Source organism: Ursus maritimus, unplaced genomic scaffold (assembly GCF_017311325.1).
Source record: "Ursus maritimus isolate PB19 unplaced genomic scaffold, ASM1731132v1 scaffold_5, whole genome shotgun sequence".
Taxonomy (NCBI): Eukaryota; Metazoa; Chordata; class Mammalia; order Carnivora; family Ursidae; genus Ursus; species Ursus maritimus.
The window spans coordinates 83536604-83557104 of NW_024426663.1; the positions used below are offsets into that span (position 1 = coordinate 83536604).

At 35.2% G+C, this 20501-nt stretch overlaps 1 pseudogene; it reads right to left on the reverse strand.

Annotated features, from left to right (window-relative positions):
- Positions 1 to 103: 103 nt before the first annotated feature.
- On the reverse strand, positions 104 to 11057 carry LOC103680364 (annotated as a pseudogene).
- Between the last annotated feature and the right edge of the window lie 9444 nt (positions 11058 to 20501).

The following is a 20501-nucleotide window of genomic DNA, read 5'->3' on the forward strand; positions in this document are numbered from 1 at the left end:
TATTATATTATGTTAGTCACCATACAGTACATCCCCAGTTTTCGATGTAAGGCTCGATGATTCATTAGTTGTGTATAACACCCAGTGCACCATGCAATATGTGCCCTCCTTACTACCCATCACCGGTCTATCCCATTCCCCCACCCCCCTCCCCTCTGTAGCCCTCAGCCCTGGAGCTTTCTAAAGGCAACCCACATATTTGTCTGTAGTCTGTCAGTCCCAGCAAGGGACAACGTCTTGTTGATACAGATGACATGGAAGGGGTGGAGATGCATTGGATGTGAAGACATCTTTGCCATAGCTTTTCACCATGTACTTGGTAACACAAATACAACAGCCTCCAGGATTTCAGAGGAGACCTGCTCATATTCATCTGACACCTTGTGACCGCACAGTGGGAACACATCCACTTCTGCCTTCTTCCACCCCAGGTCAAAGATGCAGATCTTGGCATCGATGATGACTCTGAAGAAGCAGTACTTTGGATATGGCTTGTTCTCACTATACTGGTAACACCAGGCAAGGTGGCGACCAATGGCCACACCAGGATCTTCAGTGATGCACCATGGAAAGAGCTAGAGATTTAATCAGTAATCAACTCAGGAAATTCCATGGGCAGATGAGTTCATGGGATAATTCCATCAAACATTTAAAGTAGAATTAGTACCATTACATCTCAAAATCTTCCAAAATACCAAGAAGGACTCATTATAGGAAGCCAACATTACTTTGATATCAAAATCAGATAAAGATATCACAAGAAAAAGAAAACTGCAAACCAACATACCTGAGGAATACTAGTAAACCAAAATCAAGAACACATTAAAGTATTATACTCCATGACCAAGTGCCAATTATCCCTAGGATATAAGGATGATGCAATATATATCTTTCAATAAATGTAATAAATTGCATCAATATAATGAAAGATAAAAATCACATGTACATCTCAGTAGATCCAGAAAAAGTATTTCACACAGTACATAATTCTTTTGTGTAAAATCTCTTAGCAGATTGGATATAGCACAAACATAGCTGAACATAAAAAAAGACCATATACAACAGATCACACCTAACATTATACTCAATGGATAAATTTGAAAACATTTCTTGTAAGACTAGGGACAGGACAAGGATGCCCACTTACGGTGCTCCTGTTCAATTTAGTACTGAGCGTCCTAACTAGAGCAGTTTTGTAAGAAAGAAAAGTATTCAAATTAGAAAGGGAAAAGTAAAATTGTTGTTATTTTCTGATGATATGGTCTAATATAGATAAAAATTGAAGGAGTAATAAAAAAATGGAATTCTTTAAAGATTTCAGTTGAGTGCTAGGATACAATATTAACATAAAAATCAATTGCATTCATTTACACTAATGATGAAGCGTCTCTCAAAAACAATCTATCCCATTCATGATAGCCTCAAAAACAATAAGAAACATAGGAATAAATTTAATCAGGGAAGTGAGTTATATACAGAATGAAAACTAGAGTACTTTGCTAAAAGAACTGAAGAAGACACAAGCAAATGGAAAGACATCCCATGTTCACATATCATGATAAACATTGTTAAAATGGCCATAATACACAAAGCCATATAAGGATTCAGCACAATCTCCATCAAAATAACCAATGATGTTCTTCACAGAAATAGAAGAAACAATTATAAAACTTATGTGGAACCACAAAAGTAATCAAAGAAATCCTGAGGAAAAAAAGAACAAAACCATATCATACTTCCTGATTTCAAAGTATGCTACAAATGCATAGTAATAAAAACAGCATGGTATTGACACAAAAATAGACACATTGACCAATAGAACAGAAGAGACATCACAGAATTAAGTCCCAGGATATACAGTAATATGTGGTGGGAGGGGACAGGGGAGCATGAAAGCATGGATATCCAATTAGGAAGGATAGTCTCTATAATAAGTGGTGCTGGGGAAACTGGAAAAACACATTCAGAACCAAAAATTTGAACCCTTAATTCACACCATTCACAACAATTAACCGAAAGCGGATCAAAGACTGAAACATAGGACCTCATAGCCATAAAACTAGAAGAAAATGCAAGGAAGATGGTCCTTGACATTAGTGTTGGCAATGAGTTTTTGGACATGATGTCAAAAGTATACACAAAAGAAAAATTCAGAAAGAGAAACTACATCAAACTCAATAGCTTGTGCACACAATGGAATAAATTCCGAAATGAACAGAAAACCTATACAATTGGAAATTTTTTTGCAAGGTATCCAATAAATTAAGGGTTAATATCCAAAACATATAAGGAATTCAGTCAACTTAAAAACAACAAAAAACAATTTTTCCATTTATTATTTATTTTATTTATTTTTATGTTTAAAGACTTTATTTAATTAATTAATTATTTATTTATTTATCAGAGAGAGAGAGAGAGGGAGACAGAGAGCACAAGCAGGGGAACAGCAGGCAGAAGGAGAAGCAGGCTCCCCACTGAGCAAGGAGCTTAATGCGGGACTTCATCCCAGGACCCCAGGATTAAGACCTGAGCCAAAGGATGACGCTTAACTGACTGATCCACCCAGGCATCCCTACTGATTTTATTTTTATTATATGTTGTTTATTAAGATTAACAACTTTATCTTCCAATAATATGTACACTATTCTGGTTTTCTATCCCTTTATTGCTTATTTAGACAACTATGGTAGTATTGTCTTCCAAAGTTTAAGACCCCTGGAATTAAATTTTTACATATCTAATTTAATTTGAGTATAGCTGTTACACAATGTTACATTAGTTTCAGGTATACAACATAGTGATTTGACAACTCTATATGCTATGCTATGCTCACAAGTGTACTTACTATATGTTACCATAAAATGCTATTACAATACCATTGACTCTATTCCCTATGTTGTAGCTTTTATGTCTGTAAGTTATTCATTCCATAACTGGAAGCCTGTACTTCCCTCTCCCCTTCCCCCACTCTTTCTTATCCCTCCACCCCTCCTCTCTGGCAATCATCAGTTTTGTTTCTCTGTATTTATAGGTCTGATTCGGTTTTTCCTTTGCTTGTTTATTTGTTCATATTTTTTTGAATTTAACAAACATATTTAAAAATGAATAGAACTAAATAACAGCAATGTCCATCCACAATAGCCAAATTGTGGAAGGAGCTGAGATGTCCTTCAACAGATGAGTGGATGAAGAGGTGGTTCATATATTCAATGGAATATTATTCAGCCATTAGAAAGGATGAATACCTATCTTTGCATCGACATGGATGGACTGGAGGGTATTATGCTAAGTGAAATAAATCAACCAGAGAAAAACAATTATCATCATAGGGTTTCACTCATATGTGGAACACAAGAGACAGTGCAGAGGACCATGGGGGAAGGGAGGGAAAACTGAATGGGAAGTAATCAGAGAGGGAGATGAACCATGAGAGACTGTGGACTCTGGGAAACAGACAGACAGTTACAGAAGTAGGGACTTGAGGGGATGGGGTTGTGATGAGCACTGCTTGTTATATGCAACTAATGAGTTGTTGAACACTACATCAAAAACTAATGATGTACTATATATGTTGTCTAACTGAATATAATTTAAAAATGAAGTAGAAAATAATGACAACATAGAGACAGAACACAAAAGGGATTCTGGTGATGCCTGGGTGGCTCAGTTGGTTACACATCTGACTCTTGGTTTTGGCTCAGGTCCTGATCTCAGTGTGCTGAGATGGAACCCCACAACAGGCTCTGCACATAGCACAGAATCTGCTTGTCCCTCTCCCGCTTCCCTCTACCCTTCCCCCTGCTCGGGCTTTTCCTCTCTCTCTCTAAAGTAAATAAATAAATTTTTTTTAAAGGAGAAAAAAACCTAAATAGACATTTTTCTAAAGGAGACAGGAAAATGGTCAACACAGAAAAAATAGTCAACATTACTAATCAGGGAAATGCCAATCAAAAACACAATGAGATATCTCCCAACACCTGTTAGAATGGCTATCAAGGAGACAGGAGACAACAGATGCTGGTGAAAAAGGTAAAATGAACCAATATACATTGTTGGTGGGAATGCAAATTGCTCCAACCACTATGAAAAATAATATGAAGGGTCCTCAAAAAATTAACAATAGACGTGCCATGAAATCCAGATATTCCACTTCTGGGTATATACAAAGAAAACTAAAACAGATTTCAAAGAGACATATACATTCCCATGTTTATCACAGAATTATTCACCATAGCGAGGCTATAGGAACAATCCAAATGACCATCAATGGATGAATGAATAAAACAGTTACTTAGTCATGACAAAGGGGCATATTCTTCCATTTCCAGTAACATGGATGCACCTTGAACATATTATGCTGAGATCAGTCAAAGACAAGTAGAGTATTATGTCATTTGTATGTGGAATCTAAAAAACTAAAATTTATGAAAAAAAAAAAGAGTAAAGTGGTAGTACCAGTGGATATGTGTGTGAATGTGGGGAGTCTGGGGGTGATAAGATTGTTGGTGTTTAAGTATACAAATTTGTAATAAGTACTAAATAATTAACAGATCTAATTAATAGTATAATGAATATAGACACTAATATTTTACTAAATTATGTAATATAATTATTACTACTTCACGAATCACAATACAGTATATGTGTATCAATGTAACATGTTGTATATCTTACACACTATTATATCTCAAATTTATTAAAAATTTTTAATATATCTACAAATTGAATATTATCCGGCAGTAAAAAATCAGCTACTTCCCTTTCAGCATTCATTTTCAATATTGTATTGGAAGTTTTTGATAATTCAGTAAACCCAGAAAAGGAAATAAAATATATATTTACTAGGAAGGAAGAAGTAAAACTCCTTTTGTTCACAGATTGCATCATCATCCATGTAGTAAATCTAAATGAATCAACAAAAAAAGTTGAAACTAGTAAGTGATTATTCAAGATTGCTGGATACAAAGTGATTATACAAGATCAATTGCTTTCCTATATACTAACTATAAACAAGTAGAACTTGGAATTAAAAACAATACCATTTTATTTTATTTTTTAAACAATACCATTTTAATTAGTATCTCCCAAAATGAATACTTAGGTATAAATCAAATACAATATGTACAGGATCTATATAAGGAAAAGAACAAAAGTCTGATGAAAAAATGAAAATAAAGGATGTCTCAGTGACACAGTTGAGTAAATGTCCAACTCTTGGTTTCAGTTTAGGTTGTGATCTCATGGTCATTGGATTGAGCCCTGTGCAGTCTTTGCCCTCAGGGCAGGGTCTCCTTGACAAAGTCTTCTCTGTCCCTTTCCTTCTGCCTTCCCCACTCATGCTCTCTCCCTCTCTCTCTCTGTAAAATAAATAAATCTTTGAAAATAAAAAAATTAAATAAATGGAAAGATATTTCATGTTCATGGATAGAAAGACTAAATACTATCAAGATGTCAGGTTTTCCCCACTTAGTCTTTATTTTTTTTATTTTTTAATTATTATTATATTTTTTATTATATTATGTTAGTCACCATACAGTACATCCCTGGTTTTTGATGTAAAGTTCCATGATTCATTAGTTGCGTATAACACCCAGTGCACCATGCAATACATGCCCTCTTTACTACCCATCACCAGCCTATCCCATTCCCCCACCCCCTTCCCCTCTGAAGCCCTCCATTTGTTTCTCAATGTCCATAGTCTTTCATGCTTCATTCCCCCTTCTGATTACTCCCCCTTTCTTTATCCCTTTCTTCTACTGATTTTCCTAGTTCTTATGTTCCAAGAATGAGAGAAACCATATAATAATTGTCTTTATCTGCTTGACTTATTTCACTTAGCTTTATCTCCTCCAGTGCTATCCATGGTGCAGCAAATGTTGAGAAATCATTCTTTTTGATGGCTGAGTAATATTCCATTGTATATATGGACCATATCTTCTTAATCCAGTCATCTGTTGAAGGACATCTTGGCTCCTTCCACGATTTTGTTATTGTGGACAATGCTGCTATGAACATTGGGGTTCATATGGCCCTTCTCTTCACTACGTCTGTATCTTTGGGGTAAATACCCAGTAGTGCAATGGCTGGGTCATAGGGTAGCTCAATTTTTAACTTTTTTTTCTTTAGATTTCACAAGTCAAAAATAGTCCCAGCAAGATATTTTATATATCTTGTATATATTTTACATATAGAGGCAATGTCATTCTAATGTTCTGTATAGCCAATACCATATTGAAAGAAAGAAAAAACAAACAAACAAAACCAGTCACCTGAGTTGTAGACTTACTATAAAGCTGCGGTAATCAAGACTGTGGCATTAGCTAAAGAGTAGACAAATAGGTCAATGGAATAGAATAGGGAACCTAGAAAGAGACCCCTATGTGTATTTTTACCTAATCTTTGACAAAGGAGCAAAGGCAGTACAATGAAGCAAACATAATTTCTTAAAAACAGATGAGGGTGAAACAACTAGACATCCACATGCAAAAAACAAAACAAAACAAAACAAAAACAAATCTTGCATAGACTTTGTACTCTTCATAAAAATTAACTCAAATATGGGTGGTAGCAATAAATCTAAAATACAAAACTGTAAAAAAAAAAAAAAAAAAACCAGAAGATGACAAAGGAGAAAACCTCTATAGCATTGGGTACAACAATGACATTTTAGACACAACACCAAAGGCACAATTCATTAAAGAAATAGATGATAGGTGGATAGATAGATAGATAGATAGAGAGATAGAGAGATAGAGAGATAGAGAGATAGATAGATGATAAGCTGGACTTCAATAAAATGAAAACATCTGCTCTGCAAAAGACATTAAAAATTAGAATACAAGTCACAGAGTGACAGAAAATACTTGCAAAATACATGAAGGACAGCCTGTACCATGAGTTGTATTGCCTATTACCTAGTGTACAAGTGGGCAAGAATCCTGGGACTCTGAAATGTGATGCTTTATTCCACTGCTTGCACAAAGGCACTTTGGCTTCTGAATAGTTGCTGAATTTTAGTTGTTAAAATAGGGAACAAAAAGGGGACACATTATGTTGCCATGATGCTGACATTACTGGAAAACAACCATTGATTTAGTGAATTTTGTGAAGTTATTTTGTATCGCTGACAATCATAAAAATATATTTTACATATAGTTACCCTGTTGTAAATTACAATATTTGTAGGATATCTTAACCTCAGTTTATCAAACTCAGAGAGCCTTGGATTCTGCCTTCTATCACCATAAATGATAAATTATTATTATTGCCTCATATATATGAGCATGTGTGAGTGTGTGTTGTTTGGGAACTTCACCCCATTATTATGTTTGCTCTCAGAAGAAAAAAAAAACTCATTAAAAGTTGAACTCCAAGCAATGATTCCCCAGAAGATTTCCTAGAAGTGGAAGGCATGGACAATAGAACAATTTATTTAATTTCAGAGTCTTTGGCTGTTAGCTACGTTCATATACCCCATGGAGTTATTGTCTAGATTATGGAAAGATGATGTCAATAGCCAGAAACTATCCTATAGGCAGTACATTGCAACACAAAGGAAACTCACCTCATACATATAAAGATAGAGATTTAATAGTCTTAGAGTAAGATGTATTGACAAAGGTTATGCAGGTGGTTCCAAAATATATTTGTGGCACATTGGTTTAAAGAAATAGAAGTCACTACATCAAAAACTAAGGATGTACTGTATGGTGACTAACATAACATAAAAAAATTATTATTAAAAAAATAAACAGAAGAAAATGCTTTGGAAATTCAGTGTTTTAGTGTTTTAGGTATTAATAGGATACTTGATTTTCTAAGAACTTATTACAATTTTATGCACAGAGGGGCGCCTGGGTGGCTCATTCCTTAAGCATCTGCCTTCAGCTCAGGGCATGATCCTGGTGTTCTGGGATCCAGCCCCACATCAGGCTCCTCCTCTGGGAGCCTGCTTCTTCCTCTCCCACTCCCCTGCTTGTGTTCCCTCTCTCTCTGGCTGTCTCTTTCTTCATCAAATAAATAAAATAAAATCTTAAAAAAATTTTATGCACAGAAAACTGTCCTGTAACCCCCGCAATAGCAGATAAGAAATATTTTTATTTTTCTCATTTTAAATTATATGTGCAGAAAATGAGGTTTAACTGACTCTCAATTGTGGTATCAGAGCTCTAATCCTGAACTGTTCTATTTTTTTTTTTAATGATCACACTTGCCACATAAATAGAAAATGAAAGACATGATATCTGGAGTAAAGAAAAGTAGACACTGTATGAAATGAAGGATTTTCCATTTAAAAATAGTAAACTAAGTAAAACCATCAGTTGAATATAATTTTATTTTTTTTATTTTTTAATTTGCATACATAATGCATTTTATAGTTTAATATCAACTGGTCAAAATACCATCATAAAATATAACATTTGGAGAATAAAAATAATTTTTGGGTCACCTTGGTGGCTCAGTTGGTTAATCTTCTGGCTCTTGGTTTCTGCTCCCGTCATGATCTCAGGATCATGAAATCATGCTCCTTCTGCTCAGCCCAAAGTCTGCTTAAGATTCTCTTTTTCTCTCTCTGCCCCTCCCTGACCACTTGCATGATTAAATAAATAAATAAATAAATAAATAAATAAATAATAAAATCTTAAAACAAAATAAAAGAAACAAACAAAAAAACACTGTCCCCAAATTTATGTTGGCAATCTGACATATAAAATCATATTTTAATGTACGATTAGGTAAAACATGACACTTATTTCAATAAATAAAGATTACACAGGAACTTGACATTAAGAGAAGAAAAAAAAAATGCTAGGATGCATAAGTAATTGACTATTGGTTTTGGCTCAGGTCATGATCTCAGAATACCGAGATAGAGCCCCTCATTGGGGTCCATGCTTAATTCAGTGTCTAATTAAGACTCTCTTTCTCTGCCCCTCCCACCACTCTCATGCTCTTTCTCTTTCTCTAAATTAAATAAATGAATCATTTTAAAAATATTAAGACCTGCTCTGTTCATTAAATTAAAAAAATGTGTATATGACTTGAGGACAGTGTAGAGTTAGTTCCACCAAGATACAATGAACTATTTTCACTGAGTTTTTTTTTTCTTCTCACTCCACAACTCCATTTAGTTTCTCTTCTTCACAAGTACACTTAGTGAATTTTCCTCATTCTTCATGACTCAGCATAAGTAACCATTACAAGGAAGGCTTTCTGTTGGCCCTTCAGTTTACTAGGGCTTTATTCCCCTGTGCTGCAGTTAGAAGTCAGTGAGTACTGTCTAATGAGTAAGATTATGAGATTTCTACAGATAGTCAATGTTCTATGCATGGTCTAAATAAATTATGTAACGGCTGTCAAAAAACATGTGAGAAAATAAAATACAACTTACAATAAAAGAGCTGAAATTTAAAGTCTTGGATCAAAGGAAGTAGAATTTACAGCAAGATAAGGTTTTCAAGAAAGAATTGATGTATAAAGTGACAATTGACCTGAGCTTTGCAGTATTCATATCAAATACATTTCTGAGAAAGGAATGACTTGAGAGATCGCACAAGTTTGAGGGGATGTAGTAACATATTCAAAACACTAGAATTGGACAAATGTACCAGGAATTATCAGCTTACAGATGAAGAATTGAATCATAAATTCTAATTTCTTAGACTAGAAAAGGGTAAATAAATATTATGCTATGAACTGTGGTTAATAAAGAAAAAAGTGTACAAATATCATAAGGTAATGAACTATAAAATATAGATTCTATGTGAAATTATGGAATTGAAAAACCTACCTTGAAATTTCAATTGCACTTTCCTCATAAGTTATACTTACTTGTTGTTTAATAAATAATGTATATGTAACAATATTTAATAAAAATATAATCTGCTAACATTAGTCATTAAAAGGAGGGTCACAAAGAGTGTCCAGTAATGAATAATATTGTATATTTGCAATAATTATGACATAATTGTGGCTAATTAAGTTGCTAATGCCAGTTTTTAAAGAGTATATTAAAGTACAAAATTCTGTCTCCTGGCATCTCAAGATAGTATCATTTCACTTTGGGACACTGACAGTCTTTCTAAGACTCTCTTCAAGGCTCCATTCAGTTCCTTGTTCCTCAGACTGTAGACTAATGGGTTCAAAGCAGGATTGATGACAGCATAGACTAAAGAGATTAATTTATCACCCTCAGATGAATATAGACATTTGGGCCTCATGTACATGAACATACCTGTCCCATAAGAAATGGTCACCACAGTTAGGTGAGAACTACAGACAGAGAAAGCCTTTTTCCTACCCTCTGCTGAGTGCATCCTCATCACAGCAACCAGTATGCGAAGGTAAGGGAGAGTAATAAGGACGAAGGGGAGCAAGACGGTACCAGATGCACCTATCACCATCATTGTCTCCTGTAGGGATGTGTCAGCACAGAACATATGAAGAACAGGTGCTTCACAAAAAATATGGTCAACAATGTAAGGGCTACATAAGGGAAGCATGGTGAAGTAGAGGGGCACCACTGAGACAAAGAAGCTGATGGTCCATGCCCCCACAGAAAGCTGCACACACACAGACCAGTTCATGATAAGCAGGTATCATAGAGGGTAACAAATGGCCACATAACGGTCCAGAGACATGATTGCCAATATAATGCACTCAACTGTTCCCATTAATAGGGATATGTAGGTCTGGGCAAGGCAGAGCTCATAAGAGATAACTTTCTTAGAAGCAAGGAAGTTGAAGAGCATCTTGGGGACCAGAGCTGTGGTGTAAAATACGTTGAGAAAAGCCAAGTGGTAGAGGAAAAAATACATGGGTGTCTGGAGGCAGGAATCAATTACCACCATGATGATGACAGCTGTGTTTCCAAAGAGATTGACCAGGTAGACCCCAGAGAAGAGGAAGAAGAGGGGAATCTCAGCCTGGGTGTGATTGGAAAATCCAACAAGGACCAACTCAGTGATGGTGCTTAAATTTTCCTGAGCCATGTTGAGTGTCAGTATTAAACTGATAATGTGAGCAGAAGAAATGTCCTTTGAGAACAACTATAGTGAAATCACAAAGACACACTAATTCTTTAACATCATCAAGACCTAGTCCAGTGTGTGCACTCAAATAACCTAGGGCCTAAATTATCTCTCCTTACATCCATGCTCAAGTTTGAAAAATACTTTCATATGTTAGAACAAAACAAAAATATTCATTAACAAAAAACACAAACATGCACACACAGATACAAATGCACACATACACATTATGGATAAAGTTTTGCTTATTCCTGTACAGATTTGCTTACATGTACAAAGCAAGTTTTTTAGAAGAACTATTTTTTTTATGTTAACATTGCTTGTTTGGAGTACAAAAGATTATTATACAACATTTCAGAATTTTCAGAGATGATTGTAAAAATATGAAACAGCCATTTAAAAATATCTTAAATGAAGTCAGAGGACTTTAGTGAGTTTGTCAAATTCGCTAAAGTGGCAGAGATGGTTATAGGGTTTAGATAACTCTGGTAACTTGAGTGTAATCCCCACATGCTTGTCACAGTTCATGTTTCCAATGCAGAGATGAGAGGCTCCTGTAGATGTACACAACCTTTCACTTACAGGAATATGTTGTGGATGCTTCAGGGTTTAGAGAAAAATGAAGGCACACATTAATATAGACTCACTTGTTATTCAATATTCAACATCACGAAATAAATATTATATGCCTTTGGTATGAGGAATAAATGAAATCTCCATCTTATTTTAATTTTTACCATCTACATTGCTAATCATTCTGCTTTAAGTAATGCACTACCTAGTCTGTTCCAAATAATACCTACAAATTATATATATATAGTTTTATATATATATATAGTTTTATATATATATAATTTTATATATATAAAATTATCTACCACAGTGTTTGTTATTTATTTATTTATTTATTTATTTATTTATTTATTATGTTATTTTAGTCACCATACAGTGCATCATTAATTTTTGATGTAATGTTCAATGAATGTTTGCTTACAAATATTTTTAAAAACATATCCGTTGTATTCCCATTTCAAGATATGTAAGTTTAGACCATTTTGTTGTTCCAGAACACATTCAATATCCACTGTATAACTCTTTGGTTCCTCCAAATTGTATGACATTAATTATGGAAAGGTTATAACATGATTAATAATAACAGCAGACTAAGGTAACTGAAATACTTTGAATCCATTTTATCTACAATAAAATAAGAATCATACTAATAATACAATAGTAAAGACACAGTTATTCTAAATTTGCTGACATTGCTATACATTTATTTGGATTAATAATTTACACAATAAACATATAATGTGAGTTTTATTTTTATTTCCATTGTACAGTGGAAAACTGTGCTACAATGACTATACTCTCTTGTGAATTATCCCAAATTTGTTATTGATGAAACTAGGGGCCAAAACAAGAGAAGGTGAGTTTTATTCACATTCTTTATTCCCTAGGTTTCCTGATTATCAGAAACTCAACTGATCATTGAGGAAGACATCAAAATAATTATGTAATCAGTGTTTTCTTTTGTGCCATATATTTCCTTAAATATATGCCTTGCAGCCATTCAGTAACTAATACAGGTAGTAAAATTTCTAGAAATGGCAATATCATATAGCTTTTAATCCAGAAACACATCTAAGTGTCTCTTCTCAGGGACAACTAATAAATAATACTGATACTATAACTAACAATAAATCTCACCCTTAAGAAAGGTAGAAAACTCAAAATGACTTGTTTAGTTACCATTGGGAGATTGCAGTCTTTCCTGACTGTTTATAAAAGATACTTCTCAAAGATGATGACAACTTCAGTTTTCAGATAGAAGGGATTTAAAAAAATGGGAATCTGGTTCTTATTCGAATTCACTCATATTTTATTATTCATGAATACCTTGATGTCTTGATTCTGCCCATCTCTGAAAAAACCTCACTGATGAAAGAGCCAGCCCTTCAAGCCACCACATTCAAGCCAGGGATGAAACACTGCTCATAATGGGCAAGGGGAGCCTCCACAGATGATTGCCCTACAGGACAGAGCAGCCAAAACACAAGAGCAGAACACATGCCTGATCGAGAATATAAAGCAACGAGCATAAGGATATTCAGTGGCTTCAAAAGGATAGAGGACATCAGTGAGACCCTTACGACAGAGATAAAAGAGATAGAAAAGAATGAATCAGAGATGAAGAGTATAATAAATAAGATTGTAAACAGAGTTAATTCAATTTACCCAGACGGGAAGAAGCAGAGAAATCAATTAGTAACCTAAAAGGTAATGTAATGGAAAGTAATACAGCTGAGCAAAAGAGGAAATACGCAACTCGAGAATAGATTTAGTGTACTCAGTGACATCATCACACACAAAAAAAATCATATTATAAGAGTGTCAGAAGAAGAACAGAGAGAAAATGGGCATAAATTTTCTTTGAAGAAATAGTAGCAGAAAACATTCCTAGCAGGAAACAAACATCTAGTTCCAGGAAGCACAGAAAACTCCATTACAATCAACAAAAGCAGGCCAACACCAAGACATATTGTACTTAAATTTGCAAAATATAGGGATAAAGAAAACGTCCTAAAAAACAGCAAAACAAACGAAGTCCCTAAAATACAAAACTAGAACCATAAAGTTAGCTGCAGATTTCTCTATGGAAATTTGGCAAGCCAGAAGAAAGTGGCATGATATATTCAAAGTGCTGAATGGGCAAAATCTGTAGCCAAGAATACTCTGTCCAGCAAAGTTATCATTCAGAATTGAAGGAGAGATAATTAGTTTCCCAGGCAAACAAAAACTAAAGGAGTTTGTGACCACTAAACCGGCCCTGGGGATTCTTTGAGTGCAAAGGACAGACCAAAAGTGACATAGACAAGAAAGGATCAGAAAAAAAATCTGCACAAGCAGTAAATACACAACTACAAACAAATAGTTTGAATGTAAACAGACTGCTCCAATCAACAGATGTAAGGTGTTAGAAAGGAAAAGATTTAAAAAAAAAAAAAAGAAGACCCATCTATATGCTGCCTACAAGAGACTCATTTTCTACATAAAGACATCAGCAGCTTGAAAATGAGGGGATGAAGAGATTTTTTTTCATACAAATTGATATCAAAAGAAATCCTGAGTAGCAATACTTACATCACACAAACTATACATTAAAACAAAGACTGTAGCAAGAGATTCAGAAAGGTATCATACCACAATGAAGGGACAATCCAACAAGAAGATCTAACAATTGTAAATATTTATGCAACCAACATGGGAACACCCAAATTTATAAAACAATTAATAATAAACATGAAGGAACTCATTGTCAATAATACAAAATACCAGGGGTTCTTAACAGCCCAATTAAATCAATGGACAGATCATTTGAAGAGAATGTCAACAAGGAAACAATGACTTGGAATGGCACACTGGATTGGATGGGGTTAACAGATATATTCAGAACATTTCATCTTAAAGTAGCAAAATACACATTCTTTTCAAGTGCACATGGGACATTCTCCAAAACAGATCAGATATTAGGTGACAAATCAGAACTCAAGTAATACAAAAAGATTCAGATCATACCATGCATATTTTCTGACCACAATTCTATGAAACATGAAGTAAAAAAAAAAATTGGAAATTCCACAAATAAATGGAGGTTAAACAATATGCTATTAAGCAATGAATAGGTCTATCAGGAAAATAAGAAATTTAAAAATACATGGGAATAAATAAAAATGAAAACACAATGGTCCAAAATCATTGAAATGCAGTACAAGGGGTCCTAAGAAGGAACTGTATAGAAATACAGGCCTACCTTAGGAATCAAGGAAAAACTCAAATAAACAAAACATTACACCTAAAAGAACAAGAAGAAGAACAACAAATGAAGCCTAAAGCCAGAGGAATGGAGCGTTTAATAAAGTTTAGAGCAGAAATAAATAACATAAGTACTAAATAACATGAGAAAAGATCAATGAAACCAGGGGGGTGGTTCTTTGGGAAAAAAATAATAAAAGTGTTAAACCCCTAGCCAGAATTGTCAAAAACAAAAGAGAAAGGACCCAAGTAAAATTAGAATTTATAGAGGAGAAAAAAGAACCAATGCCTCAGAAATACAAGCAATTATAAGATAATATTATGAGAAACTAACTGCTAACAAATTGGACAGCCTGGAAAAATGTATAAATTCCTAGAAACATATAAACTACAGAAACTAAAATAGGTAGGAGTAGAAAACATGAATAGACTGATAACCAGGAAAGAAATTAAATACGTAACCAAAAGTCTCCAAACAAACAGAAGTCCAGGGCCAGATGGCTTCAAGGTAAATTTAATCAACCATTTAAAGAAGAGTTAATAACTATGCTTCTCACCTATTCCAAAAAACAGAGAAGGAAGGAAAATTTCCAAATTCATTCTATGTGGCCAGCATTCCCCTGATACAAACAGCAGATAAAGACTCGAACTAAAAAAAATGAAAACCCAATATCCCTGATCAATATGGATGCCAAAATGTTCAATAAAATGCTCGCAAACGTGTATCACATTGGTTGATCTGCAAGTATTGAACCACCTCTGCAGTCCAGGAGTCAATCCCACTTGATCATGGTATATATTTATATATATTAACATTTACTTATTTACTTTAGAGACAGAGAACAAGAGAGCATGAGTGTTGGAGGGGCAGAGAGAAATGGAGAGAGAATCTCATGCAGACCCCCCACCAAATCTGGAGCCTGATCTGGGCTCAATCCTAGGACCCTGAGATCACGACCTGACCTGAAATCAAGAGCCTGATGTATAACCTACTGAACTACCAAGGTGCCCCACTGAACAGTTCTTTTAATATACGGTTGGATTCAGTTTGCCAGTGTCTTATTGAGAATTTCTGCACACATGTTCATCAGGGTTATTGGCCTGTGATTCTCCTTTTTCGTGGGGTCTTTGTTTTGGAATCAAGGTAATATTGACCCCATAGAATGAGTTTGGAAGTTTTTCTTCCATTTTTAAATTTTGGAAAAGTTTGAGAATGGGTATTAACTCTTCTTTAAATGTCTGATAGAATTTCCTTGTGTGGCCGTCTGACCCTAGGTTTTGTTAGTTGGGAGAGTTTGTGTTTTAAAATCTAATTTGTCTTATACAAGTACGGCAACTCTGGCTTTCTTTTGCCATCCATTAACATAATAGATCGTTCTCCATTCCCTCACTTTCAATCTCTACATGACTTTAGGTCTAAAATGAGTCTCTTGTAGGCAGCATATAGGGGGATCTTTTCTTATTGATTTATTCATTTTATTGTCCTATGTCTTTTGATTGTAGCATTTACTCCATTTACATTTATGGTGTAGATATACATTTAGTGCCATTGTGTTACCTCTAAATTTGGTGCTTCTGGTGATGTTTTAGGTTTCTTTCTAGCCTTTGTTATTTTCGGTTTCCTCCCCCCCCCCCCCAAAATGTCCTCTTTAACATTTCTTGCAGGGTTGGTTTAGTGGTCAAGAACTCCTTTTTTTTTTTTTTTTTTTTTTTTTTTCTGTCTTGGAAAGTCTTTGTCTCTCCTTTTATACTAAATGGAAACCATGCTGGAAAAAGTACTCTTAGCTGTATTTTTTTTTTTTCCCATTCAGTGCTCTGAATATATCATGCCACTCTATTCTGGCCTGCTGAATTTCTGTCGCATGTCTACTGTGAGCCATATTTGTCTTCTGTGTAGTATGAGGACTTTTTTTCCCCTTGCTGCTTTCAGGATTCTTTCCTTGACTGTATATTTTGTGAATTTGACTATGATTTATCATGATGATGGTCAGCTTTTGTGTTTAATGGGAATTATCTGTGCTTAGTGGATTCTGATTTCTTTTTCCTTCTCCAGATTAGGGAAGTTTTCCACAGATGGACTTTCAACTCCTTTTTTCTTTCTCTTCCTCTGGGACTCCTATGGGTGTGAATGTTATTATGCTTTCAGGAGTATGCTGAGTTCCCTAATTCTACATTCATAATCTGATACCTATCTTTCCCTCTTTCTTTTTGAGTTTCATTATTTTCCATATTATTATCTTTTTTTTTCTTAAAGGGCATTTTAATTTTAAGTTTTTTTAATGTTTTTTTTATTATATTATGTTAGTCACCATACAGTACATCCCTGGTTTCTGATGCAAGGTTCGATGATTCATTAGTTGCATATAACACCCAGTGCACCATGCAATATGTGCCCTCCTTACTACCCATCACCAGCCTATCCCATTCCCCCAGCCCCCCTCCCATCTGAATCCCTCAGTTTGTTTCTCATAGTCCATAGTTTCTCATGCTTCATTCCCCCTTCTGATTAACCCCTCTGTCTTTATCCCTTTCTTCCCCTACCGATCTTCCTAGTTCTTATGTTCCATAGATGAAAGAAATCATATGATAATTATCTTTCTCTGCTTGACTTATTTCACTTAGCATTATCTCCTTCAGTGCTGTCCATGTTGCAGCAAATGTTGAGAACTTGTTCTTTCTGATAGCTGAGTAATATTCCATTGTATATATGCACCACAGCTTCTTAATCCAGTCATCTGTTGAAGGGCATCTCAGTTCCTTCCACGATTTAGCTAGTGTGGACAAGCCTGCTATGAACATTGGGGTGCATATGGCCCTTCTCTTCACTATGTCTGTATCTTTGGGGTAAATGCCCAGTAGTGCAGTGGCTGGGTCATAGGGTATCTCAATTTTTAACGTTCTAAGGGACCTCCACACTGTTTTCCAGAGTGGCTTCACGAACCTGCATTCCACCAACAATGTAGGGGGGATCCCCTTTCTCCACATCCTCTCCAGCAATTGCTGTTTCCTGTCTTGTTAATTCTTGCCATTCTAACTGGCATAAGGTGGTAGGTATCTCAAGGTGGTTTTGATTTGAATTTCCTTGATGGCTAATGATTTTGAACATTTTTTCATGTGTCTGTTGGCCATTTGCATGTCATCATTGGAAAAGCGTCTCTTCTTATCTTCTGCCCATTCTATGATTTGTTTATTTGTTTCTCATGTATTGAGTTAGAGAAGTTCTTTGTAGATCTTGGATACCAGTCTTTTATCTGTAGCATCATTTGCAAATATATTCTCCCATTCCCTGAGCTGCCTCTTAGATTTTTTGATTGTTTCCTTGGCTGTGCAGAAGCCTTTTATCTTGATGTAGTCCCACACGTTCATTTTATCTTTTGTTTCTCTTGCCTTTGGAGATGTGTCATTAAAAAGGTTGCTTTGGCCGATGTCATAGAGGTTTTTGCCTATATTCTCCTCTAGGATTCTGATGGATTCCTGTCTCACATCGAGGTCTTTCATCCAGTTGGAGTTTATCTTTGTGTATGGTGTGAGAGGGTGGTCACGTTTCATTCTTTTGCATGTAGCTGTCCAATTTTCCCAGCACCATTTATTGAAGAGACTGTCTTTTTTCCACTGGATGTTTTTTCCTGCTTTATCAAAGATTAGTTGCCCAAAGAGCAGAGGGTCCATTTCTGGGTTCTCTATTCTGTTCCATTGGTCTATGTGTCTGTTTTTGTGCCAGTACCATGCTGTCTTTGTGATCACAGCATTGTAGTACAGCTCGAAATTTGACATTGCGATGCCCCCAGCTTTGTTTGTCCTTTTCAACAGTTCCTTGGAGATTCAGGGCCTTTTCTAGTTCCATACAAATTTAAGGACTATTTGATCCTGTTCCTTGAAAAATGTCCTCGGTATTTTGATCGGGATAGCATTGAAAGTGTAGATTGCTCTGGGTAGCATGGACATTTTAACTATGTTAATTCTTCCGATCCATAAGCATGGAATATTTTTCCATCTTTTTGTGTCTTCCTCAATGTCTTTCAAGAGTGATTTATAGTTTCTAGAATATATATCCATTACGTCTCTGGTTAAGTTAATTCCAAGGTAATGTATGGTTTTTGGTGCTATTTTAAATGGGATGGATTCCTTAATTTCTCTTTCTTGAGTCTCATTGTTCGTATATAGAAATGCAACTGATTTCTGAGCATTCATGTTGTATCCTGCCACATTACTGAATTGCTCTATAAATTCTAATAGTTTGGGAGTGGATTCTTTTGAGTTTTCCATATAGCGTATCGTGTCATCTGCGAAGAGAGACAGTTTGACTTCTTCTTTGCCAATTTGGATACCTTTTATAACTTTTTGTTGCCTGATTGTTGTTGCAAGGACTTCTAGTACTATGTTGAATAATAGTGGCAAGGGTGCACATCCTTTTCGTGTTCCTGATCTTAAGGAAAAGGCTTCCAGCTTTTCCCAATTAAATATTTGCTGTAGGTTTTTCATAGATGGTTTTTATGAGATTGAGAAATGTACCATCTATTCCTACACTCTGAAGGGTTTTAATCAGGATAGGATGCTGTATTTTGTCAAATGCTTTTTCTGCATCTATTGAGATAATCATATGATTTCTGAATTTTTCTCTCTGGATAAAATCTAAGACACTGATAGATTTGCGAATGTTGTACCACCCCTGCATCCCAGGGATGAATCCCACTTGGTCATGATGGATAATCCTTTTAATGTTCCGTTGCATTCTATTTCCCAGGATTTTGTTGTGTATATTGACGTCCATATTCATTAGGGAAATCGGTCTGTAAATCTCCTTTTTGATGGGGTCTTTGCCTGGTTTGGGGATCAAGGTTATATTGGCCTCATAGAATGAGTTTGATAGCTTTCCTTCTGTCTATTTTTTGAAATAGCTTTAGGAGAATAGGTATTATTTCTTCTTTGAATGTTTGGTAGCATTCCCCAGGAAAACCATCCAGGCCTGGAGTTTTATTTTTTGGAAGATTGTTTATCACTGACTCAATCTCTTCATAATTAATTGGCCTGTTTAAGAAATCAGTTTCTTCCTGTTTCAGTCTTGGTAGTTTATGGGTTTCCAGGAAGGCCTCCATCTCTTCCAGATTGCTTAATTTATTGGCATAAAGCTGTTGATTAATGTTTCTAATAATCCTTCCAATTTCATTGGTGTTGGTTGTGACCTCTCCTTTTTCATTCATAATTTTTTTTTTAATTTGGGTCCTTTCTCTATTCTTTTGGATAAGTCTTGCCAGAGAGTCTGTCAATTTATTAATTCTCTTGAAGAACCAGCTTCTAGTTCTATTGATCTGCTCTGCTGTACTCCTGGTTTCTAATTCATTGATTTCTGCTCTAATCTTGGTCAACTGCTTCCTCATGAGTGGATTAGGCCTGTCCCTCTGTTGCTGTTCCAGCTTCTTGAGGTGAGAATATAAAAACTCTATTTTAGATTTTTCTATTCTTTTGAGTGAGGCTTGGATGGTTATGTATTTTCCTCTTAGGACTGCCTTTGCTGTATCCCAAAGGTTTTGGACCTCTGTGTTTTCATTGTCATTCACCTCCATAAATTGTTTAAATTGATTTTTGATTTCCTGGTTTATCGAATCATTCCTGAGCAGGATGGTTCTTAGTCTCCAAGTGTTTGAGTTTCTTCCA